The 11,840-nt window shown below is 35.8% G+C and overlaps 1 long non-coding RNA gene across 2 annotated transcripts in view; it reads left to right on the top strand.

Moving 5' to 3' along the window:
• Positions 1–7,209: 7,209 nt before the first annotated feature.
• The window catches only part of LOC101439711 (uncharacterized), a 61,648-nt gene continuing 57,017 nt past the window's right edge, over positions 7,210–11,840 (top strand). For both annotated transcript variants that reach the window (XR_002797142.2, XR_188261.3), the window contains exon 1: positions 7,210–7,320. This is a non-coding gene — a long non-coding RNA (uncharacterized lncRNA). The remainder of the gene's footprint in view (positions 7,321–11,840) is intronic.

The raw sequence follows: 11,840 nt of genomic DNA, 5'->3' as shown, positions 1-11,840 counted from the left end.
ATATGGCAAAGGGGTAGACTTCTAGGGAGTGTATGAGTGGTCATCTTGTCATAGTGTGTTATATCATTGGGTGGAGTCCCATAAAATAAGTGGGAAGGTGTACACCCATCCTCAGGAGACCTGATGCTCTGAAACAGAGGGAATTGTTTCAAGAGAATTGTTGGCTTCCAATGTTGGAGGAGAGTCTAGTGTGTCAAGCTCTCAGCTTTGAGGCAAGTATCTGTGAATCTGGTCCTTCAAGCAGTGAAGCTTTGTTGTCACTGTGGCCCTGGGGGAGAGGGAGAGAGGAATAGAATAGATGGAAGCAGGGTAACTGGGGGGCAATGGAAGTGTCCCAAAAGATCATGCAATGATGGATATATGACATGTTAAAACTTCACTGAAAATTTATAAAAGTGTACAGTCTAAATGTAAACCATAATGTAAACCATAATATAAATAAAAATTTAGAAAAGTGTACAATCAAAACTATAAATCATAATGTAAACAAAAGTTGGACTGTGTTTGTTACCTATGTTTCAATATGTGAACAAATATAATATGAACATGTAAAAAGATTATTGCTGGGGAAGAGGGAAATAGGTTTGATGTTGGATATATGGGAGTCCCATATACTGTATATGTGAATTTACTGTGATCTAAATATTTGTGGAGATATTAAAAATTAAGAAAAAAGATGTAGACACTGAGGAAGTAATGGGAGAAATTGCCTTGCCACTATACACACAGTGCAACACTGTTGAAAGACAAAACACCAAAAACAAAGTGATGAAAGACAAAACACCAAAAACAAAGTTTTATGATATTTTTCATTTTTAATAACCCAATATATTTTTTATTTTATTTTATGTTTTCTAAATTAGTATGTTTTTCTTTCTAATCTTCAAACCTGTTATTACTATTTCATTTTTCTACTAATCAAATTTGGCAACATATTAGGCTTCATTTTTGAAGACGTTTTGGACCACAGACTGTTTCCACTGTGCCAGGGGAGGAGCACTTGTGTGAGGTGTTATTGATGGGGGACACATGGTTGGTAGGGAGTTATCCAGGGCATGGAATATCCAGGGAGGGAATATAAACATTTTCAAGTATTTGTTGGTATTTGCATGGAGTTAGAGTTACAAATGACCACGGAGGGATTGCTGAGTTCCTATCCAGGTGAGCTCTGTGACATTACCCAATGGAACAGTAACTTTCCCCCAAGAGCAAGGGCAAAGACCAGTGAGGAAGAATGGTCCAATGATGAGCCCTTGATACTGATGACTATGCTTATGAATCTGTGTGCCTGTAAGTTCAACCTGGCCTAGAGCTCCAGGGAGTCTAAGAGTTACCTCCTGAGAACATCCATGCTGCTCAAATGTGGCCATACTCAGCACATAAATTCATTACCTTCCCTCCTAGCATGGGACATGACTTGGCACCTTCCTGGTGCCAAGGGATTACTACTGATCACCAGCTGATAAGCAACTAGAAAAAGAACTTGAATAAAAGGGGGAAATGGTAAAGACAAATGAGTTTACATGGCTAAGAGACTTCAAAAGAGTTGGGATGTCATCAGAGTGGATGCATTTATGCATGTCTCAGCAGAATCCCAGAGGCAACCAAAATAGATACAACCCCAGTTGTATCTGAGTTGGACTCAGATGTAACCTTTCTATACATGACTCTTCTGTCACTTTTACTGAAATTGTGGTTGGCACTGGGGTTGGTGAATACTCAGGAGTCATGTTTCTCTGGACTGGCTATGTGTCAGCTGAGCTCTGGGCCTCAGCAGTGTTGCAATTCCTACTCTGTGGTTTCTTGGACTTACCCAGGTCAGCTAACAGGGTATGAAGATGGTCAAGCACCACACCAGGGAAATGAGAGAGCCTACAACTGCAAGCAGGTGAATTGCATCCATCAACTATGTGGGATCTAAGCCCCCTCTAAGTTTAGAGTTGGAGTGGTCATCACCAACCCTGGGTCCATGGGATGAAGGAATAAAATATTCATTAGAGTGGACTTACTGGCATTCTACTATAGAATTATTGTGTCTCTAGCAATGGAAGAAATTGTATCTTTGATGTGAAGACATTGACTACAGTAGTTGCTGACCGCAGGGAGAGGATAGAAGAGATGTGATGTGTGGGCACTTTCAGGACTTGGAGTTGTCTTAAGTGATATTGCCAGGACGCATGCTGGACATTATATATCCTACCACAAACCACTGAATGTACTGGTGGAGCATGTAAACTACAAGGAAAACTATAATCCATGCAGTGCAGTAGTGCTCCAAAATGTATTCACCAAATGCAATGAATGTGCCACAATGATGAAAGAAGTTGTTGATGTAGGAGGAGTTGGGGGCAGTGGAGTGTGGGATATACGGGAACCTCTGAAATTTTTTTGTGATCTATGTATCTTTAAAAAAAAGACTATTTAAGAAATTATTCTGGTTGAACTGAATATCCATAATCAAAGGAAAGAAAGAGGATCCCTTTTAATTCCCTGTACAAGAATCAACCCAAGTTGTTTCCAAGACCTAAATATAAAAACCAAGACCATAAATTTCTTATAATATAATTTAAGGAAACATCATTAAGATCTTGTGTTAAGTAGCTGTCTCTTAAACCTTACACTCAAAGCATGAGGAACAAAATTTAAATAAATAAATAGGTAGATAGGTAGGTAGATAGATAGATGGTAGGTAGGTAGATAGATAGATAGATAGATAGATAGATAGATAGATAGATAGATAGATAGATAGATAAAGGCCACTTCAAATTTAAGCACTTTTGTACCACAAAGTGTTTTGTGAAGAAGTTCAAAAGGCAGTCTAATCACTGTGAGAAAATATTTGGAAATCACTCATTTGACAAGGGTTTAATATCCATGTTATTTAAAAAGATCCTAAAACTCAAGTACAGAAAGACAAATTTCCTTATTAAAATCTGGACAAAAGATTTCAATAGACGTTATTCTAAAGAAGAAATACAAGTGGTGAAAAAACACATTAAAAGACGTTCAACATCACTAGGTATTAGAGAAAGGAAAATCAAAGCTACAGTAAAAAATATTTTCACACCTACTAGAATGACCACTATTACAAGCAAACAAACAAACAAAACCCCCCAAAAAACTATAAGTGTTGCAGAGGATATAGAGAGAGGAATTTTTAGTCAATGTTGAGAATGGAGAATTGCACATATACAGTAGAAAGCTGTTTGGTGGTTCCAAAGGAAGATAAATTTAGATCTGCAATTTGACCCAACATCACCACTGCTAGATATATATCCAGAATAATTGAAAGAAGGACACAGACATCTCCACACCAATGTTCATAGCAACCATATGCATAATTTCCAAAAGATGGAAACAACTCAGGTGTCCATCAATACATGAAGGGATGAACAAATTGTGTTGTATACCCAAGAGGGAATATTATTCTTCTATTAATAGAAATGAAGTCAATCATATGACTCCATGCATGAACTTGAAGACATTATGTTGAGTGAAGCAAGACAGACAGAAAAGGCATTATGCTATGTGAAAGATACTGATTAAAAATACTACATGCTATTTGCCTCTATTTCTATAAAATGTAAAACCAAAGAAATATATAGACAGGAATAGATTAGAAGTGACATATGGCAGGAGAAGGATAGAGAGATTGAGAGATGACTACTCAGGTGTATGGATTTAGGTTTTTCATTTGTTTTTGTTTTGTTATTTTTCTTCTTTCTGTTTATTTGTGCTGTAATGTAAATGCTCTAATCAGGGTAAAAGTGATGCATGCACAAGTCTGAGGTTATACTAAATGTCACCGATTGTACAATTTAGATGGATTGTATTGTTTATGAACATGTTTTCTTATCAATACAATTAAAAAACAAAACACCAGTTAAGATATAGTCATGTTTAAAGAGTTCAAACAGCAAATAATGGCTCAGGCACAGGTATTGTATGATAAATCAGAAACGCTATCCCTGATAGTCATCAGTAGATATGTTTTCTACTCATTGCAGCTAATCAGGAAAACTATACTTGTGAATACCAAAGATATCCTGTCCTGAAAAGAAGTGTCAGAAAAAGGAAGTAATTGAAGGCTTAATTTAGGAGTCCAAATGAAAATTCCCCTTCATGAACAGAGATGAAAACTGAAAACACAAAGGGAGATTGTGTGTGGGTGTGTACAGGTATTTGCCTCAGAACATATCAGATAAAACTTCCAATGCACAATAGAAAACATTCTCACGTACCTTAAAAAGTTAGAATCTGGGGAAAATAACTTTATTTTAACAGGCTCTTGGGGTTGTATTTAGCACAAAAAAGGGAGGATGGCATGCCACCCAGGTTCAGATGTGGATAGTATGGAAGCAGATGCAAATACTTGCAGAAACAGAAGCTAATCTAGATCATAAACCCTTCATCTGAGTATTTGACAAATTGCTAGAATAGAGCCAACAAACCTGCATCCTGATTCAATTTTCTCTGATATTCAGCATTTCTAAGCCAGAGCTTCCTTCTCCAAAGCACAAGGAGCTGGCACAGATGATAGTCAAGGCCATTTCACTTAAATCTGCTTTTAACCTAAATGTTAACACAGAGACCACCAATCTAGCATTACATCTTTGACCATTTAGCTGTTCCTATAGACGAGAAATATTTTTAAGTTATGTGGAGGAAAAATGCTATCCACTTTCCTGCTCTAGAATAAATAAATGATGTAACAGAGAATGAGTCATCCTAAAATTTAAATTTTCCATTGATGTCATTATACCAGTTTAATAACCAGCTTGTCTGCATTTTAAAAACTCTGGCCTCAGTCTTCCTTGTGTCCATAAACTGAAATGAATTACTCTTCACAAAGTAACATTTCAAATTTTAAACTAGCATTTTTTTCTTATTCCAGAGAATTTTGTCTGGGAATCAAGAATAAGTTATAAGGTAACAAAAACTAATTTTGACTGTGTACTTAGCAGTGGAAGGTTTGGTTTAGGATGATTGGTCCGAATATGGAGAAAGACATTGAATCTGGAGGAAAGAATTGGGTGAAGGAATTACCTCTGGTTGGAAAGGAAATCAAGAAAAATAAGTTCTTAGAAGAGTGCTTAGAACTGGGCAGAATGACTATAAATCTTGATAAAAAGGGATGAAAGATTTAGGAGCCGACACATGACCCGAGGAATTAATAATTAATAATGTAGCTAGTCCAAAGACTTTGATGCTTGTCTCTGTGATTAATTTTGAACATCTGCTGTGCTCATGTTTGTATGTTCCTGATTTCCAGAAGGGCAGTTAGCCCAGGTACAGATGCCTCTGCCTGTTATTAGAAGTATGAGCCCTTGAGAAATTCAAGTGATGATCTTCCCAGTAAATCAGGCTTTGATACTGCTAGTCTCATTTCTGCATATTGCTACTCCAGTGAGCACATCTGAAGCATCATCAAACCTATGGAATCCTTACAGTATATCCAGGTAAACCTCGCCACCATCCTCTTTCCTCCAGCAGTAATTTTCACTCACATCTATAACAGTACTTATGATGTGGTACCTCAGATATTGCTGTGGTCTGTTTCTCTCATGAAATGAAAACTCATACAAGACTCCAGCCCTGCTCCACTCATTCTTGCATCTCCAGATATAATTGTTTGCTGATCTTTGGAAAGTTAACATTAATTAAATCAATAAAAAGATAACATATAGATCATGAACTGTCTGGTTTGTATTCATTGATAATAGGAACTTGACTACATAAAGATAAATAAGACAATATCCATATTGTAGGGATCTCAGCCATAACAGAAAGGAAAGCTGAGAATCAGCAAAAGTTAAAATTCAATTTTGGTAATTATATTCCTTTATGTGTATTTTACATCAAAATTTAGGCATAATTATTTCCCATGAAAGAAGGAAAATTCCCAGGGAGAGACATTGTTAGTGGTGTTTTTTAATATATTTTTCATTTTTAAATAAGCTTTAGATTACAAAAAAAGTAACTTCAAAAACAGGGGATTCCCATATACCCACCTTCCTCACTTTCCCCCATTAGCAATGTCTTTCATCAGTGTAGTACATTTGTTACAATTGATGAATACATTATACTGAATATACCTAACACTGCTGATTTATAAATGTGACTGTGGCTGAAAGGAGTAGTTTGTTTAATTAATATTTCAATTGGAAGTATGGTAACAAATAGGAAAATTACAACTAGTATAACTTATTGATTATAGTTAACAGTAATAATTTAATATTTTTGCAGCAAAGGAAAAGAAGATAATATATAAATTCTAAGGGACAAAAGTGGTGGATATAATAGGTTGTGGAATTTTTCCGATTGTAATAATGAAAATGCTCTAAAATTCATCACAGCAGAGCTCTATGATGAAAATGAGACCCACTGAGTATACACTGAATGCAATGTACAAAGCATGGAACTGTACACACTGTCTCCTGTGTCGGAAGATGGACTTTGGTTAACAAAACAAATAAAGAGCATTCTCTCATGAACTATAGCAAGTATATAATACTCATCCTTGAATCTGGACATTTATTTTGTTGTTTATCTATTGTGTGACATTTCTGTGAAGACTAGATTCTATGAGACTGAAATTCAGATGTCTATTAAAATCTTCTGGGGAAATTCAATGCTCAAATATGGGATCCAAGGTTCAGAACTCTGCCCAAATTTCCCCTGATCATGCCTGGAAAATCTCTGAATATACTTAGCTCTTAACTATTCTGGTCCTTGAGGGCATTTCTAGAGGTTCAGAGATCTAGTGAAAGTGACATTCAACTATGGTGTATTAGTCACTAGTTTCTGTGATTACCAAATATGAAAGCTGGATTCAGCCTTGAGAAGAGTGAGACAAGTGGAGGGACCTCATGTTTGATTTCATTGGAGAGCGACTACTTCTTTCTTCATCTCAAGGGGATTTAAAGGAAAGAGTATATGAAAATTTTGAGCATAGGACCAATGTCTTTTGATGTCTGGCATATCCTATCACCAACACCTCAGTTAGTAACGGTTCAAACCATAAATTTAGTGGGTGGGTATTATTAAAGTTAATCATTGTTTCTTTTATTTCTTTATTCTTTAACCTAACCATTTCACTTTGAGTCCTCAGGCTCCACAGACAGTAGAACCTGTAAATCATTTACTTATACACCCATGGGTATTATATGCACACTAAATGATCAGTCTAATGGTGATAGCTTGGGCAAAGTACAGCTGCTTCCTGGTTTCAGTTTTAAAGGAGTGAGTTGGCAGCAGGATGGAAGGAGGTACATTTAAGAAGCTACAAAGTGGGGTTCCTCATATGGTGACTTGTGCTAAGTAAGCATTTTTCTGTCTCCTTTGCTATCCTTTTACTTCTTCTGCTTTCCATGATAATCCGTTAAACAGCTGCTGTTCAATTCCACAATTAATCAGACTCTTCAAGTCATAATAATTGAAGTGATTATTTCTGTATTTTTAAGCTGGTTGCTAAAACATGTTGAAGACAAGTAAATTACATTAATCCTATGGCAAATTTGGCATCTCCCAATTTATTGGAGATAAGTATTGACCAACCTGGCTACTTTTATACCTTTAGTAAATTTCCAAGTTGTTTTTTTAATAACATCGTCTGGGGTGTGGGATGCACCGAGTACCATCAGGTTAGAGAGGAGTAAGTCTGAATCCCAATTTTCGGAACACTTACATTTAAGTGATAGAAACCATGGTATCATTTGATTAGTTGGATAAAATGTTTATTTCAGTGTCTTAATATTTTTACATTGATGACTTTTAATTAATGTTTTTGCAAAGCATTGTTGCCATGAGTTTTTATTTTAAATGTTATTGTCTTTAGGAATTACAAAATTAATGCAAATATTGGTGGGAGAATGTTTAGAATTCAGAATACTCCTGACTTAACACAAGGAGTTATACATACTATATCTTTGACTGCCTGCATTAATACTTGCTATTATGCCATCCACTTCTTTTTCTGAAATAATAAGACTATTTTTTTCCTCCAAGTGAACATTAGTTCCTGGGATATCTATTTCTGTGCGTTAATTTTTAAGTGATTGATATGTTTTAAAACTAACCTTTTGTGGAGAGGGCATGGCTTAGTGTTGAGCACCTGCTTCACAAGGACACGGTCCCAGATTCTATCTCCAGTATCTCCATTAAAAACATAAAAATAAAACTAACCTTTTAAAACTAATATCAACTCATGTTTACGCTTTCGTTGCATAATTATTTTCAAAATTATGTGACCTGCCCATTTTTATCTGCCATTCATTTTTCATTTTCCTGATACCTGTTGGCTTAATATCTGTCAGATTTCTTAGGTAGTTTCAAGTAATGAAATTTTTTTTTAGTTGAGAGGATTTTTATACAACTCAATTATTTCTGTGGGATTTAGCCAAATAGTTCCATAGCTCCATAAGCCCTTTATGTATCTAGGGTTCTTCAGAGAGGATAAAAGCAAGAAAATTTCATGATTCAAGTATATGTCATTCTATCATATAGTGAGAAAACTCTTACCTATCCCCCCAGTTTACAGGACTGTGCATGGTAAGGTGTTCTTTAACATGGACTTTTGGAAGTCTCCACCAGTGAAGAGGATCACTGATACCTAAACTTCTACTCTGTCTATCCCTTCTTCCTCGAGTCTGTGGCAATATCGCTGATATACTACATGTTTTACACAGATTCCAGGTTAATTACACCACAAACCACCTCTTATCTAACAGATAAGATGTATTCCTCCACTCTCCCACTATTTCTAAACAGACCCATCTTGTCCAGGTCATGGGGTATTAACTCTCCAGGCATCAATTTTTAAAGGGAATCATAAGAAAGGATTTTCATATGAAAAGCTGTGTAGGATTGACAAAAATAAGCATCTCTCACTGGAGAAATTATTACTGATGGAGTATTGATCTTCAACAGAGGGAATAACCTGTAGAAAAATAACAGAATATTCCCTGGCTTGGGAGTGATGAGGGGCCAGAAAACCTTAAGTTAATATGATCTATAAGTATGAATTCAGTCCCACAGCAATTTCTGATACTCACAGTTCATGCAGCTTGTTCTGTAATGTCTCAGCTTTCTCTGGAAGCTTCTTCTCTTCCAGCTACCAGATCCCTTTCATCGTCTTCCCCAGACTGTGCCAAGACAATACACATTAAATGTGGCCCAGCACTGAAAATCATAAGATTTATGTTTTGTTTTTAACCAATGAAATCCTTGCCTGCCAGTCTATTTTATGCAACTTTATTTTTCTTCATAAAATACTCATCAAAATATTCATCTATATATTCACAAATTAAACTAGAACCTTGTGCCAAAAAAGGAAGGACATTGCTTTACTCCTAGAGTAGAGCCTGACATAGGCTAATGATGAGATAGTTATTTGAATTTATGATCAATGGATGGGAAAAGCAGGATGTGCAAAGAGAAAATTGTATATTTGTGTCTTACTCTTTGATCAGATGCTTTTGTTTGTGTCATTATTCCTCTGGAGCTATAGTGCATCCCCTTTCAAAGCAGTGGATGCCTTCTATCTATATAGAAGGTGTTGGAATCACGGAATCAGATACAAAGAAATTCAGTTAGCACAAGTGGGAAAATGCTTATCACATAGTAACTTTCTTGCCTGCCATATTTATAAGAAGAAAGAATAAAATATGAAGCTTGGGTATTGCACATTAAAAAAAGTCTACATATGGAGGTTGCTTGTCTATGAAAGCATTGTAAGGCAACACTATATTCATTCATAAAGCCTATACTCATTAATAACCTATAGGTTTGTTTAAGCATATCTATGTTACATATATGAACTTACATTCCTTTTCTAAATTGGGAAAATGTTATAACTAGAGTTCTATGTTTTCCTTAATATCAATAATATTTTCAATAATTTTATATTCTATTTCAGTAAATGTTATTCTTTATTTGTAATGCAATATAGCATACTGTATTTCTTTAAGACAAGGAAATATTTCATTTCCAATATTTTCATTTTCATTTTGTGCCTTTCTTTTTTATGTAATTTTGAGCAACTTATTAAATTTCTCTCTGATTCAAATTCATCATCTTTAAAATCAGGAAAATAATCTGTAATAATAGCGTATTTATGAGACTTAAATAGAGTAATTTATAAGAATTTGAATTCAAATCCTAGGTAAGTAGTGAAATACAAATTCACTTATGATTATATTATTGTTGCTTATTGGAATTGTGTTTTATTATTAAGACATTTTAACACTATAATTGAGTACCTTTGTTTTAGATCTATTTACTTACAGCCCACAGATAATTATTTTAGTTAAGCTATTCTAAGACTTCTTTCATTAGGTGTTCACAATCATTCCTGCCACAGTCAAGGTGTTGATCTCATCTTTTTCTTAGCTATCCACTGGAGCAATTCCATGTGATAGGACCAAAAGCACCTGTCACTGCTTTGGTAGGAGAAGACACTGTGTTGCCCTGTCATCTCAGCCCATTGATGGATGCTCAAAACATGGAGGTGATATGGTTCCAGGTTCATCCTTTTGTCCTGGTGCATCATTATAAAGACTTACAGGATCACATTGAGCAGTAGAGGCCAGAGTACTGAGGGAGGACTGAGTTCTTAAAAGACAATATCACCAAAGGGCATGTAGCCCTGAGGATCCATCATATCCACCTTTCAGATGGAGGGGAATACAGTTGTTCCTTTGAAAGCTCCACATACTTCAATGAATCAAACTTTCAAGTGTTGGTCACAGGAGAGTCTCTGGAATGAAATCTCTTGGGAATGTTGGAATATGTATTCATGCACATAGACGGGATAACTGAGTATTAAAAAACAGCCATCACCTTCTTCAGGTTGTAATAGGAATATTTTTTTCCTTGTCAACATTTTGCTTAAAGCAAGGAGAGAGCTGGGAATCTGATATCTCTTATATCTGAAGTGTCACAGAAACTCAACTCATCTAGAGAGAATTAGGTCCAATATTCAATAACCAGATGCAGCAAGGTAGATGCAGGAAATCAGAATCTGACTAGCCCTCCATCATGCCCACATTTTCTGAACCAATACTCTTGTTCACACTGAATGTATTCACGTAATGAAATTTGTTCTTACCCATTCTTGTTATGATATCCCTTCTTACCCAGGAATTACTACACATATTTACACTACTTCTCACTCTTGCTCATCAATTTCTCTTAGAAAAGTGCTTATCTTAGCAGAGTGCGTGGGTAAGGGAGGCTTCTAGGTTCAGCCATAAACTCTGCCTCAGTCCTCTCCCTACAAACATAATAGAGTCTACTACTGAGTTCAGGAGATACGCTTATTATGTAAATTTAAATCAAGATGGAAATAAGGATCCAACTGAATGTTTGTGACTGACTCAGACTAATTCCTTCATTATCTTTTATAGATTGGCACTTTATGGGAGGTAGAGATATTTACACACAGGTCAGAGGAAAATATTTTTCAGCCTTTGTAAAGTGATATTGGAATCGTTTGATGTGTTTTGTTGGTTTCTCTTGAGGTCCTTTGGAAAAACCATTATACATGCAGGCTATTCTGTTGTGCCATGATTTGTTGTTTGAGCGGGCACAATCTTATTTTGGTTCCTGCATTCTTTCATCATTTTATGTCAGAAATAGTTGCTATGCTGATTCAATGTTTATTTCCCCTTCCAGGTGAATGCATCCCAGGTATTCTTATTTGTGACAGTCTCAGGACAAATGGCTGCTCCCCAGGCAAAGTTCCTTTTCCTCTCTGAAATTATCTTGGTTTATCAGTTTCTGACACGTCTTTCCTCCTGAATAAGTGACATCGACTCACAGTCAGAAATTAGTTCCTACTG

This window comes from Dasypus novemcinctus, chromosome 30 (genome assembly GCF_030445035.2).
Source record: "Dasypus novemcinctus isolate mDasNov1 chromosome 30, mDasNov1.1.hap2, whole genome shotgun sequence".
Lineage (NCBI taxonomy): Eukaryota > Metazoa > Chordata > Mammalia > Cingulata > Dasypodidae > Dasypus > Dasypus novemcinctus.
This window is presented reverse-complemented; position numbering and strand designations above follow the sequence as displayed.